This window comes from Bos mutus, chromosome 10 (genome assembly GCF_027580195.1).
Source record: "Bos mutus isolate GX-2022 chromosome 10, NWIPB_WYAK_1.1, whole genome shotgun sequence".
NCBI lineage: Eukaryota > Metazoa > Chordata > Mammalia > Artiodactyla > Bovidae > Bos > Bos mutus.
Genome location: NC_091626.1, coordinates 7,939,474 through 7,954,567, shown reverse-complemented (window position 1 = coordinate 7,954,567; position 15,094 = coordinate 7,939,474). Strand labels below are relative to the sequence as shown.

The window sequence follows — 15,094 nt, the reverse complement described above, 5'->3', positions numbered from 1 at the left end:
GTGGTGTTGGAGAAGACTCTTGAGAGTCCCTTGGACTGCAAGGAGATCAAACCTGTTAATCCTAAAGGAAATCAATCCTAAATATTCATTGGAAGGACTGATGCTGAAGCTCCAATACTTTGGCCATCTGATGTGAAGAGCTGACTCATTTGAAAAGACCCTGATGCTGGGAAAGGTTGAAGGCGGGAGAAGAAGGGGATGACAGAGGATGAGAAGGTTGGATGGCATCACTGACTCAGTGGACATGAGTTTGAGCAAGCTCTGCGAGATGGTGAAGGACAGGGAAGCCGGTGTGCTGCAGTCCGTGGGGTCATAAAGGGTCAGACACGATTGAGTGAAAGAACAACAACACTGTCTTAAAAAGTCAAATACACACTTACCATACAATCCCGACTGCACTCTTACGTGTCTGTGTGTGCTTAGTCACTCGATCGTGTGTGAGTCTTTGAGACCCCATGGATAGAAGCCTGCCAGGCTCCTCTGCCCATGGGGATTCTCCAGGCAAGAATACTGGAGTGGGTTGCCATGCCCTTCTCCAGGGGATCTTCCCAACCCAGGGATCGAACCCATGTCTCTTACATCTCCTGCATTGGCAGGCAGGTTCTTTACCACTAGCACTATCTTAGAAGCCCACTACTCATCTATAGAAAGGAACAAACTAATACTTGTTACAGCATATACAGACTTTGTAAACCATGTGAAGTGAAGGGAACCAGACAGAAAAACTAAATGTTATATGACTCCGTTTATATGGAATTTCTAGAAAAGGGAAATATAACAACAGAAAGAGGATTAATGCTGGCCTTGGTCTTGGGATGGGACAAGTACTAGGGATCTTTTAGTAGTGACAGAAATGTCCTAAAACTTGATTGTGGTGATGTTTATATAACTGTATAAATCTACTAAAATTCATGAAAGTATACACTTAAAAGGGATAAATTATATGATATGTAAATTATATAGGTTTTTTTTTCTTTTTTAAAAATTAGTTTCTATTGCAGTATAGTTGATGTGAAGATTTTTTTAACAAAAAATTCAATGATAATTCTTTAATGGTATAATATTTGCTTCAAATAAAAAGTATCTTGATCTTTGGTAGCATAGATGACTCTACCCAAATATACTGCATTTTACTCTATAGCTATTCTACAGAAGTGATCCTCTGAGAACCTCTCCCTACCCTGCAAAAAGTTAGACTCACACTTTGTAATTATAGGTTCACCTTGAATATCTCCTACCAACTTCCCTGAAAATCTTCACTAAAAGGCACCACTTTAAAAATTAGAATAAACATATTATAGCTGATATAAAAAGGTACAGTTAATTTCTTGACATTTTTTAGAACAATAAAGCTAACAAGCAAAAAGAAATCTGACTGGTATTTTAACAGAAAACTTAGAGAACACTGATGTCTTACCTAAAGTCTCACTAATAAAATTTCAACATGATCAACTGGATCTCTAAATCATACTTATTTTATCAAATCAGAAATACATCTGGCTTCTTTAATGGCTTACAAAGGGCTTCACTTCATTCAAGACTGCAAGGGACCACCCTCCCCACCCCACCCCAACCTGTTTTGCTTGTTTCGGTATAACACGCTGTGCAACTAGTGTTCTTTGAAACATACTTTACAACATGCTGATGTGGATAAAACATGTTTAGCTACTATCTGTTATCTTCTCCTTCTGCACCTTTGTTAATGATATTTGGTCACCTGTTTCTCAAATTCTCTGTGTAATTAAGAAGTTTGCACCAATGTTTTCTCTCCTTTAATGGATCGTTTTAGCATGGAAAATAACAGCCAATCTTTTTTGAAATTAAAATTCACACTGTCAATGAAAATAGCCCAATTTCTTATCCTTGTGTAATTTTAAAACTTTCCACGTGCCTTTGTAACAGACACGGACTCCTCCGGCTTCACATCTACTGTGAAGATATCGGATGAGGTTAAACACGTTCCTCTTCAGAAATCTCATTCTTATACTAAGCCAGGCTTGTGTCTCCAGAATGCTCCTCTACTTGGGTGGCTTTTAAAGCATGTTTGTGTATCCCTGCTACTGGTCCATTATCATCTGGGAACATGATGTTTTGTAGGGGTCCTTGAGCTGAGGAACATGCCAGAAGCTTTTAGACTTCAGTCCATCCAAGTGCATCAAATTTAAGTGGTTTCTCCCTTCATCAATATTTTGTCTGTGATCCTTCTGTTTCAACAAGGTTTCCAGTGACAGCACAGAAGTCAAAATAAAGCCTTTTTTTTTTTTTAGCATTTTTGTTTTAGTCAGTCAACTGAGAGTTTTTTGGGAAGGTAATTTAAATTTTAATTAAAACCCAGGGCTCACAGGAGGGCTTGTAGATCAGATTCTGTCCATGTAGAAAGAAAATAAGCATAACTCACAGCATAACCCAGTGTTGTTCTGCTTTGCAATTGATCAAATAATATTATGCCAACATCTTCTCCATCACTGGAGGCTAGTTAATATATTTTTGGTAAAATATTCAAAATAAAATGTTTCAACCACACTAAAAATTATTAAAAAGTACTTGAGTTTCAATTAACTGAGCAAATAATTACATAAAATTTTATGCAAAAGACCAATACTGTGTGAAAGAAAGTAGAGAAAATACTAATTCTTATGTCCAAGAGCTCCTTGATTTGTATTTCCACAAAATAAAAATATTCTGCCTTGGGGACTTCCCTGGCGGTCCAGTGGCTAAGACTCTGCAGTCCCAATGCAAGGGGCCTGGGTTCAATCCCTGGTCAGGGAACTAGGTCCTACACACTGCAACTAGGAGTTCACATGCCCCAATGAAGACTGAAGACCCCATGTACTGCAGCTGAGACCCAGCACAGCCAAATTAATTAATTAAAATTTTCTTTTACCTATCAAATACAGATTTCCAAATATGCAGGAATAAAATGTTTTAAAATTATTTTAAATAACATGTTATTATAACCAAGCAGCATTTTGATAAGTTTTGTTTACAAAACTTTCTAGGAAGCGACCAAGTTGTTGTTCATTTCAGTAACACGCATCGACTTCTTTTCAATGTAAAAATGAAGACGAGAACATAAAACAGTTGTAGATAGGATTTGCGATCAACAGATGAGATGGAGACCACTTCAAAAGTGGCCTTTTTCTAGAGGAGTCCCTACTATGGCACCATTGGAGGGGCAGCTCTTGGATGACATGTCCAGAAGACTGGATAACACACTTACTGTGACTCCACTGATAGTAAGTTATAATACTTATTCAAATAATTTCACTGGCAGAAATACCATAGCTCAAAGTGTATTGCTCTTAAATCTTAAGAAATAATCTTAAATGATGCTTAGTATGAGTGGAAATGTTAAGAGAAAAGTGGGCAGATGCCATACATTAATACTGCCACAGATTAAAAGTAATTTGAGGAGACACATCATTTTACCGATGACACAAAAACAATCATAGTAAGAATAAGGGCTTATATGTATCAAGCAGCATATGAAGAGCATTACCTCCATTGCCCCGCTGAATCACACAGCAATTGTATCATGCAAGCACTATCATTACTCATCTCCACTTACCCTTGAAGGAATGAAGGTTAACGAGGTTCAGCAGCTTGACCAAGGTCACACAGTTACTAAGGGACAAGGCCGAGGCTGGAATTCAAGTCTGTCTGATGGCCAAGGCCAGCTCCCAATCGCCTTCTGCAACTCTCTCATGGGATAATGTGTTCTTAAAGTTCACATTAGCCTTTGGGTGATTCCTCTGGGGAAATGAAAAAGCTAAATTGATTTGCTAAAAAAAACAGAAGCATCTGGCCAACTTGAACTTCAGATTTTGCATTTATAGGTTCTGAGGTTACTGTTTAGAAAACAGAGCTGCCATAGCTGCTAAAATGCCTTTGAAAAAGGCAGCAAGAACCCATCACCTCGCTCACTACCACCACAAACAGCAATGAAACACTCTCTTATGGTTCAAAACCTTCCTTAATTTGTTTCAACACCAAATTTAAGCATGGCCCCAGCCAACAGGCCTCCTGTAAAACATCCAGAGGCTCTAGTTCTGGGTAAGGTGCAGTAAGCACACTCCACTCTGTCTCTCCAACCTAACGCAACTATAGAACCAGTGAGCAGTCATGGAGCAGTTATTTGAGAACCTTGAAAAGTAAAGAGTAGCAATTGGGCTGGAGAAGACAACCAGAACTCAAAGTACCTTTGAATTGGTAGTGACGTGACCATCTTCCCGCTACTGGTACCCTTGGACTGTATTCGGTGCAGACTGAAAACCATCAGTGCTCTCACACAGAACTCCAGAAGAAGCCGTATTTTGGCTCAAAGAATGGGAAAGGGATCTCCTAACACTTGGAGGAGGAGGAGTCTACATTTTTTCCATCTTTTCCCGCTTTTTCTTACCCCAGCCTTCAAGCCGCCTTGTGACAGCAGCAGTAGCAATTCATATGAAATGAAAACTCTAAAGGATGAGAACTTTCCTTTTCAGTCTGAGTAGCTGTGATCTGACGAAAGTGATCAAATCTCTGTTATTTTTTCTTTTTTAAACTATCATTGCTCAAATGTGGCCACAGTCACAGGAACGGTGTAGCAGAATGAGGTAAACAAAGCAGACTCCTGGACAGAGGATCAAAAGGGGGAGCCCTGGGGAACTAGGAAATACCGAGAGATTGCAAAGAAGGAAGATCTTGGAAAAGAGAAACCATAAACTTGTTTATGTACTCCTGGGGTCACTTCCAAGTTACACACACATGGATCTCACATTTAACAGCAGAGCTAGACTTTGAGAACTAAACTATGAGAAAGATCAGCTCCCAGGTCACAGGCTGGCCACTGGGTGGCATACACACCAGACATAAGCAAAGAGCACTGGCCTGGCTTAAAAAATGAAACTTCTATTGAAACTGCAACCCACAGAAGGCTGGTAAGAACTTACAGCTGAAACCCAGCTGGGTTGATCCCCTGCTGAAAGAAAACTATCAGTATCTAACATAAGATTTAATCAAGACACAAAGTTTCATTGTATAATACAATCCAAAATTCCTAAGAACCAAGAAAGTCACAACTTGTGTGGGAAAACAGAATCGAAAGATGCTAATGTCAAGAGACAAGGGTGTTAGAATGATCTGACAAAGACCTGAAAACAACTTTAATAGAATATGGTCCCACAGGTAGAGGTTAACACTGGAAGTGAACAAAAAGGTACAAAGTCAGGTATACATGTGTTCCCCATCCTGAACCCTGTGGCAGATTCATTTTGATATTTGGCAAAACTAATACAATTATGTAAAGTTTAAAAATAAAATAAAATTAAAAAAAAAAAGAAAGAAAATAACAACAACAAAAAAAAAGGTACAAAGTCAAAGTAAACAACAGATGATACAATGAAGAACCAAATGGAAGTTTTAGGATTGAAAGATAAAACAACCAAAGTACAAAAGCTAATTAAATAGGCTCAATATTAGAATGGAGGTAAAGGAAAGAGTCAGTGAACTTTAAGACAGATCAATACAAATGATCCAATCTGAACAGAGAGAGAAAACTAAATAAAAAATGAACAGAACCTCAGAGAACTGTGGAGCAATAACAAAAAGGTCAAACATCATGTCGTGGGAGTTTGAGAGAAAACAGAAAAAGTCTTTGAAGAAACAGTGGCTGAGAGCTTCCCAATTTTGATGCATTTTTGTGAAATCTACATAGTCAAGAAACTTAAACTCTAAACAGGATAAGTGAAAGTGAAGTCGCATCCGACTTTTGGCGGCCCCATGGACTATAGCCAACTGTGTTCTTCCATCCATGAGATTTTCCAGGCAAGAATACTGGAATGGATTGCCATTTCTTTCTCCAGAGGATCTTCCCGACGCAGGGATAGAACCTGGGTCTCCTGCATTGTAGGCAGACGCTTTACCGTCTGAGCCACCAGGGAGTTTAAACATGATAAACTCCAACAAATCCATGTCCAGAAACACTGGAACTAAACTACAGTCATCTAAAGACTGAAAAATACTTAAAAGCATTCAGAGAAAATGATGCATTATTTATAGGGGATTCAAAGACAAGATTTCCCAACAGAAACCATGAAGGACAGAAGGAAGTAAAGCAACATTTCAGAATGCTGAAAGAAAAGACTTCACAATCCAGAGTTCTATATTCAGTGAAAATATCCATCAAGAACTAATGTTTTCTCAAGCAAAGGAAAACTAAAAGAATTAGTCTCCACCAGAACTTCTATTTAAAAAAAATTTTTTTTTCTAAAGGAAATCCAATGATACCAGAAGGAAAACCTGGAAGATTAGGAACAAGGAGGAGCAACAGAAGTTGTAAATATTTAAGCAAATATAGTAAACTACTATTCTCCTGAGTTCTTTAAAATATGTTTGACAGTTGAAAGAGAATTTGACAACATCTGATGTATGTGGACCCAATACATAAGAAAACTATAACAGAAAAAGGGTTGGATAAAAGGACCTATATGAAGTTGTCTTCATTATCACTTGAAGTAGAACAGCGTTTCTACTTGCAAAGAAATATTGTCAAAAATATAACATGTAAATTTAAAGTGAATACTAATGAGTTTTCAATAACCCAAAGAAAGCAGAAAAGAGGAAATACAGAAATAAAAGAATAGCAGAAACAAACAGGACACAAATAATAAATCTGTAGATCCAAACTGAGACGTGTCAATAGTGCGTGAAATATAAATAGCCTAGACAAATCAATTAAAAGACAGATTGTTAGACTAGAATAGTATTAGAAAATATACACTTTATAAACAAAAGCCATCATCCCTGGCCAGCACCCTCCAAATAAAGGCTATACTGTTCTGGCTGTGAAGGAGATAATAAAGTGAAGTGAAGTGAAAATCACTCAGTCACGTCCAACTCTTTGAGACCCCACTGGAATGGGGAGCCATTCCCTTCTCCAGGGAATCTTCCTGACCCAGGGATCAAACTCAGGTCTCCCGCATTGCAGGTGGATTCTTTACCATCTGAGCCACCAGAGATACCCAAGAATACAAGAAGCCTACCCCTTCTCCAGTGGATCTTCCCGACCCAGGAATCGAACTGAGGTCTCCTGCATTTACCAACTGAGCTACTAGGGAAGCCCCAAAGGAGATAATAGTAGCTCCAAAAATGGTCCCTCTCAAACAGAGTTACCCTTCATTGCTGGAGGGGCATGATTTTATCCTGGTTACCAACTGTGCTATTTTATTTAGAAATATCTCATTGTACTACATTAATGTTACTGAATTTTCTGTATTGGAGACATGTTTTCCATTTTATTTGTGATATGAGACTATTTTTCCTGCCAAGTAAATTAACATAATGAGATATAAACAAACATTGACCCCCCCCCCAAAAAAAAAGATTGTTAGAACGTACTAGAAACACATGACCTGCCCATATGCTGTCTATAAGAAATGGACTTCAGATACTGGTAGGTTAAAAGTACAAGGATGGAAAGAGAAATTCCAGGTCAATTCTGATCAAAAGAAAGGAAGAGTGATTGTATTATCATCTAAGTAAACTTCAGATCAAAGAAAGTTACCAGGGATTAAAAAGGGACATTACATAGTGATAAAAAGGTCGATTCGCCAAGAAAACATAACAATACTAAGCTTGCAATCACCAGATGACACTGCTGCGAAATACATAAAGTAAAAACCGACAGAATTAAAAGGAGAAACAAACAAACCCACAATTAGAGTTGGGAGCTTCGGCTCTTTCGGTTTTCAGTAAAATACTAGGCAGAATCTCAGCAAGGATGCAGAGGAACTGAACGCCACCAAAGAGCTGGACCCAGCGGACATTAAAGAACACTTTCCCTAGAAGACATCCCACTTCTTTACTTTGCTTTGCAGAAAAACTTCTCAAAATAGTTTTCTAAATTTGCTGTCTCCAATTTCTCTCCCTTACTCTTTAAGCTGCTCTAAGCAGATTTTTGCCTCCATCACTGTGCTGAAACTGTCCTGGTCAAGTTCACCAATGACCTTCATGTTTCTAAATCCAATGGTCCAATATCCGTCCTCATCTTACTTGATCAAAGCACATGACGCAGTTGCTGACTCCATCCTCTTTGAAACATTATTTTTCACTGGGTTTTCAGGTTACCACCCTTTCTTCTTCCTACCCAGGGATTACTGCTGCTGCTGCTGCTGCTGCTAAATTGCTTCAGCTGTGTTTGACTCTGTGCGATCCCATAGACAGCCCACTAGGCTCCCCCGTCCCCGGGATTCTCCAGGCAAGAACACTGGAGTGGGTTGCCATTTCCTTCTCCAACGTATGAAAGTGAAAAGTGAAAGTGAGGTCGCTCAGTCATGTCCCACTCTTAGCAATCGCATGGACTGCAGCCCACCAGGCTTCTCCGTCCATGGGATTTTCCAGGCAAGAGTACTACTTCCTATTAAACTCAATGGATTGGATTCCTCCTCAACTCAGTCTCTAAATGCTGGATGCCTTAGGACTTAGTCTGGTCCTCAGATCTCTTCTTTCTGTCCACTTTCACTCCCTTAGCAATCCCATCCAGGTTTACAGCTTTAGGTATCATCTATGTACTGATGACTTTCAAACATGTCAGTGGGAAGGACCCTGCCCCTGAACTCCAAGCCTGTATATATTTCTCTGCCTTTGCAACCTCTCCACAGAGCTATCTGTAAGTCAACTCTAACTTAACATCTTCAAACCTGATCTGAATACTATAGTCTCTTTTTAAAAAAAGAGTACTTCTCGCCACCTCAGTGGTTTTCAATTATTTAGAAAAAAATCTTAGTTCATGCATGACTCCTTTCTTTTCCCAGCTTAATGGCAATAAAACGTAGTAGTTGAAAATATGCTCTGGATCCAGACCACCTGAATTGGAATCCTATTTTCATCACTAATTGTGATACTACACAAATTCCCTAACTTTTCAGTGCCTCAATTTCCTCATCTTTTGTTGTTATTTAGTCACTAAGTTGTGTCCAACTCTTTGTGACCCCATGGACTGTAGCCTGCCTGGCTCTGCTGTCCATGGGATTTTGTAGGCAAGAATACTAGAGTGTGTTGCCATTTCCTCCTCCAGGGGATCTTCCTGACCCAGGGATCGAACCTGTGTGTCCTGCATTGCTGCTGCTGCTGCTAAGTCGCTTCAGTCGTGTCCGACTCTGTTCGACCCCATAGACGGCAGCCCACCAAGCTCTGCCATTCCTGGGATTCTCCAGGCAAGAACACTGGAGTGGGTTGCCATTTCCTCCTCCAATGCATGAAAGAGAAAAGTGAAAGTGAAGTCGCTCAGTCATGTCCGACTCTTAGCGACCCCATGGACTGCAGCCTTCCAGGCTCCTCCGTCCATGGGATTTTCCAGCATTGACAGGTGGATTTTTTACCTCTGAGCCATCAGGGAAGTCCTTCCTCCTCTATAAGATAGGAATAAAAATAGTACTTTCTTCCTCATAGGGTTATTATAGGGATTAACTAAATTAGTATGTGTAAATTATTTAGTGAGAATACAGAAATGTTGGCTATTATTTTTAATCTCATCATCGCCATCTCATGCTCTCAAATTTAATCCATCAGAAATTATGCCATCTGTATCTTCAAAGTACATTTGGAATCTGAATATTTCTTACCACCTCTTGCCATTACCACTCCCATCCAAGCCAGGGACATTTCTCTCCTGAATTACTCCAATGAGCTCCTACCTTGTCTCTTTCAGACTAGTCTCAATGCATCAGGCAGAATGATCCTAGTAAATCAGTCCTCTGGTCAGAACCATCTACTGACTCCCACGTTGTTCGAATTAAATGCCAGAGTCCTTAAGACAGGCTAAACTCATATAAGATGTGCCCACCCCTCATCTCTCTGACCTCACCTTCCCTACCCTTCCCTCTCACTGATCCCACTCCAAAAATATAGACCTGCTTGTGGTTCTTTGAAAATGCCAAACACATTCCAGACAAAGGGAACTCCTTCTGCCTGCAACATTCTTCCTCCAGATATCCACAGGACTCACCACTCATCTCTGTCATGTCTTATCTCAAAAGCCACCTTCCTGAAGACCCTCTCTGGTATTATATCACCTCAGTTAGGAGCCCAGACTCCATAGCCAGCCTGGATTCTAATCCTGACTTTGCCACTTTCTGATGGCATGACCTTCAATAAATTACTTAATCTCTCTGTGTTTCAGTTTCCTCATCTTTAAATGGAGAATAATAATGCTGCCAGCCTAAATAAGATTGTTTTGAGGATTCAACGAATTAAATTGCTTAGAATGGTGCCACGTGGTAAAGGCTGTCATATTTATTAAATCTAAGAAGCTATGCATTATAAGACACACCATTATTTTATTTGCCATTTTAAATATTGTCAATTACAGTAGTAAATGTTATCAGTTATAAAATGCATTCCAATTTTAGAGCTGCAAAATTTTTTTTTGCAAAAGTACACCTTAACATCAGTGAAATGTGATCTTTTCAGGTTTTTCTGTAAGATGGTGTGAGAAAACCTGAGCAAACATTCTGGCCAACCAAATATTTCACTGAGGGGCTTTTAAGACCCAGATCTATTCTGCATCATTCCCTCCCTTCGTATATGCATTTAGTATACACACACACACACACATAGATGTAATGAGTACCTACTGTGTGCTGGGTACTTTGGGTGCACGTGTTGTTTTTACAAAACAGTTGTCAGGAGTCCGGAGGCACCTTTCAGGAGCTGAAGGCAGAAGCCAGCCAGAGCCCGAGGCCTGCCCAGTGTGGTGGGCACAACCAGGAAGGTGGCATCCAGCAGCCACACCGGGATCCCCTTGCTGAGGTCCCTGCATTCCCATGCCTTGCATCTTATAATTTTGGCTGTATTCCCAGTTCCAGACTCTTGGCTGTAGCTCTTGATGACAAGGTGGAACACATGCCCAGCATGTCTCTATGTCCTCTCAGTACTGACCTTCTGAAGGGAATGTCACATTACTGATAAAGTGGCCAACCCAATACCTACTTAAACTGGCTTGTTTCCATTGTCAATCTAAGTACTCATGTCAAACTCTTCCCCCTTAAGTGAAAGAAACTCAAACATGTTAAATGTGGAAACATTGATAAAAGATATTCTGCAAAAGTCTAAAATGAGCAGATTTATTTCAATGCAACAAAAGTCTATTACACACACACACAGCTGCAGAGTGGGAAATGAAATCCCAGGAGTTTAGTCTCCATGGAGGCAGATGAACCACTAAGCACAGTATAAAGTCTCCTTTCAGTTCAGTTCTCCTATCCTGACTAATTAGCTGCATTTGAAATTTTACCCTAATAAGCGAGTGATCAAGATATAAGCAACATTCATCATACCTATGATGCTAGAAGGGTCTGTCCTCTATCTGCAGAAGAGGATGATCTCGTTTCCTTAAGGGCTCTTATAACTACCACGGGAGGTCAGGGAAGAAGACTCTGCTTCAGGATCTGCTCCTGGGGTGTCTGGGTGCTTAGCAGAGACAGCAAGTGGAGTTATCACCATCACCCCACAGCCTGCCATGCTCCTGGAGGAAGGGGGATGGAGAGGGGAAGGGAAATGTAAAACCAACCAACCAGCCAAAGAACAGACCCTGGCAACCACAGTGTGGGTGTGCTACCTTCCACCTCATTTGAAAGCTCAGGAGTTGTGTTGGTAAGAAAACCCTACAGTAAAAAGCCACAGAGAGAAATCATGGTTTGCTGACTCTGAAGACCAGTAGACAAACAAACTGATTAGCTCCCATCACTTCACACAGCCAAGCCCCTGCCAACGTCGAATGACATTGCTGGTGACCTCTTCCGATTCAAAAGATGTGCAGCCAGCAGCAGCATTCCCCTTCAAGTTACAGGCTTTTTCCATTTCATTTTATTATTATTATTATTAATCCCTTAACCCTGGATTACAATTTTTTTTTATCATTACAAGATAAGTAAGTCTGACAAAGCAATGATGCACTTGGTTTCCATGACAACCCTTCACAAAAAAGTTCAACCTGCTGCATCACCACGAAGCACTTTGAAAATCATTTCCTAGCAACCCCAGAGGTACCCAGAGACATGGACCTTTATCTGCCCTTTACTTAGACCTAGGAGAATTACACACAGGATGACAGAGAAACCAGGTCACTTAGTTACCGCTAACAGCAAGTGGGATATTTCATCAGTGCATGAAGCAGAATAATTCCCAGCTGTGTCTGCAAGGAGACATATGTGCCTATCTGGATGTTTTTAACAGACTGCACCTTCTTCCCCTCAGTTAGGGGCTACAAAAACACCCAACTAAATTCCACTTTGACCCATTTGAAGACAAGTGATCACCTTCAAATAATTCACTAACATCAATGCACTCATCTGAAAAGCCAGAATTTAAAAATTACCCTCTGCTAATTATGAAAGCTTGGGCTTCCCTTGTGGCTCATCTGGTAAAGAATCAGCCTGCAATGTGGGAGACCTGGGTTCAATCCCTGGGTTGGGAAGATCCCCTTGGAGAAGGGAAAGGCTACCCACTCCAGTATTCTGGCCTGGAGAATTCCATGGACTGTATAGTCCAAGGGGTCGCAAAGAGTCAGACACGAATGAATGACTTTCAATTATGAAAGCATGCTTACCACAGTATAATGATATGCACCCGTCTATTAGGAAAATAAGAAAAAAGTGCAACATTTAAGAGACTTCATGACAAAGTTACCACCTAAAAGATAAGAAGCTTTCATGGAAGTAAATGTGAAAATAAAATGGAATTTTTTAAAAATGAGAAACAGACATTTTTCTATAGTTGCACTATTTCTCAAGGTTCTCCAAAATAACACTTTCTAAAATTAACAGAAAATAGAATGTGCTGACTGTAAGATAGTTGGTTATTGTGCAAACTGGTCTCCAACTGCAACCTACCACACCTGTCTGCTGCTCTGCACCCTGGGAAGTTCACCTCTGCAGCCTGCACCACCAGCCTCCTCTCCCAGCTGGCTTCACGCTGGCCGGACAGGGGAGGGTGAGGAGAGACCTGAGCCTAGGGCATTTCTCCCCTCGCCTTCCTGCTTCAGTGCCCTGGTCGGGCAACATCTTGTGCCACTCTGAGCATGGTTCCTGCCAGGGGCCCCACAGCCTGCAACGCCCTTCCCCTGGGAGCCCCTTCAGCCCTAGAGCTGGTGAGGGCGTCCCACGGCTGCTAGTCGGGGCACCTCTCTCGGCTTCCCTTCTCCGCTCACACCGCTTCTCCATTTAAGTCTCTTCATGAGAACCATCCGGGTTGAATTGTTTCCCCTGGGACCCTGACTGATGCAACTTTGACAACTGCAATCAATTCTGAATTAACATGGAGCAAAATCTTTTGTCACACAGCTCCCTTTTGACATTATTACCATTATCATCATTCCTCCGTTCTCTGATTATCATACAAAAGAAGCTAGAAAAGAAGGTGATTTGAAATTCCCTCCTTTGAAGTGTAAGTCTGATAAGTCTGATTTATTCCTCAATAACCTGGGAAAAGGCAGCTTAAAGAGAAACAGAATGTTTCCTTAGGAACTTTATGTCCATCTACAAAGCCAAGCTATTTAATCAACATGAGTTTGAGCAAACTCCTGGAGATGGGGAAGGACAGGGAAGCCTGGCGTGCTGCAGTTCACGGGGTGGCAAAGAGTCAAACACAACTTAGCAACTGAACAATGACAACAACAAAGAACTGGGAAATAGGAGGGCAGTTTTCCCCAGACCACCCGTGAGTACTTTTCAACTGGGTCTTCAGAGCCTGGCTTGTTTAGCTTGCTGTATTTCCACACCAGGCAGCTGCACTGGCATTCACATGAGTAAGTAGAATATGCATTCCCAAACAACTACCCATGAATTTCGCATAAGCCACCATTTGGGAATTATCTTCACCACCATCCCCTCTAAATTAGCAAAACAAATAACAAGAAGTAACACATACTACGTGACTCATTGTGCCCAAACCAGAAACCCGGCCCCACATTTAATTCTAATGTTTCCCATGATTTCGTCCTGATACCAAGCTTCTGAACCAAATCCAAACCTTAGTTTCTGCACTTGTAAAAACAGTGACTGACCCTCTCCGGTGTTCCTGTGAGATCCGAATGATCTGTGCTCAATGGCACCTTCTGCGGTGGCAAAGAGTGCCACTTAGCCCCGAGTTGTTTCCCTGTCTTCAAAATCCTACCAATTGCTTCTTAGACTGAAACTGGGGCAGTGACTCAAAGGTGTAGCTTTCTTCTAATGCACAGGATGCAGCCTGCTACACTGTGATTCTAGAGCTCTGGGATAACCCTTCCCTTTTTCAAGAGATCTTCCTGACCCAGGGACTGAACCCTGGGCCCCCTGCATTGCAGGCAGACTCCTTACAATCTGAGCCACCAGAGAAGTCCTATAAAAATGACAAGGAACACTAACAGTTATTCTGAGGGCTCCCTGAATCTAGTATAGAACTGAGACCCAAATTCATATCAGACTTCATCTATGGTATCTTGCTCAATTCTTTAAAACAACCCTGAATCAAAACTGTAACAAGATCAACTTCACACCCACTTGACTGTCTCTAGTTTAAAAAGACAGTTAATAACAAATGCTGGTGAAGATGTGGAGAGAGACACAACCCCCTCATAGATGGTAATAGAAACATAAAATGATGTGGCTGCCTTGGAAAACAGTCTGATGGTTCCTCACAAAGTCAAACACAGAGTAACCACGTAATCCAGCAACCTACTCCTGCCAGACACCCAGGAGAAATGAAAGCATGTGTTTATACAAAAAACTGTCCAGGGTGTTCACAGCAGCGTTATTCAAAATAGCCAAAAAGTAGAAATATCCCAAATGTCCATCAATGAATAAATACATGAATAAAATGTGGTATATCCATACAATGGAATATTATTTCACAATAAAGAGGGATAAAATACCGACATATGCTACAGCACAAAAGAACCATGACAATATCACACCAAGTGAAAGAAGCCAGACACAGGAGGACACACGGCGCCCAAGTCCCATTCTACATGGAATGCCAGAATAAGCAGCTCCGTAAGACAATATAGACAAAAACAGAATAATGGTTGTTAAGAGCTGGGGAAGTACGGAATTGGGACTGACTGTGAATGGGTATGGAG

General features: G+C 40.9%; 1 protein-coding gene across 6 annotated transcripts in view; it reads right to left on the bottom strand.

Moving 5' to 3' along the window:
* Nucleotides 1–15,094, bottom strand: part of PDE8B (phosphodiesterase 8B) — a 260,235-nt gene that overhangs the window by 184,818 nt on the left and 60,323 nt on the right. The window contains exon 1 of one of the 6 annotated variants that reach the window (XM_070377247.1): nt 3,569–3,667. The exons of the other annotated variants lie outside the window; for them this stretch is intronic. The gene's annotated coding sequence lies outside the window, so the exon portion shown is untranslated. Of the gene's footprint in view, nt 1–3,568; nt 3,668–15,094 lie in introns of those variants that run through there. 6 annotated transcript variants of the gene reach the window in all.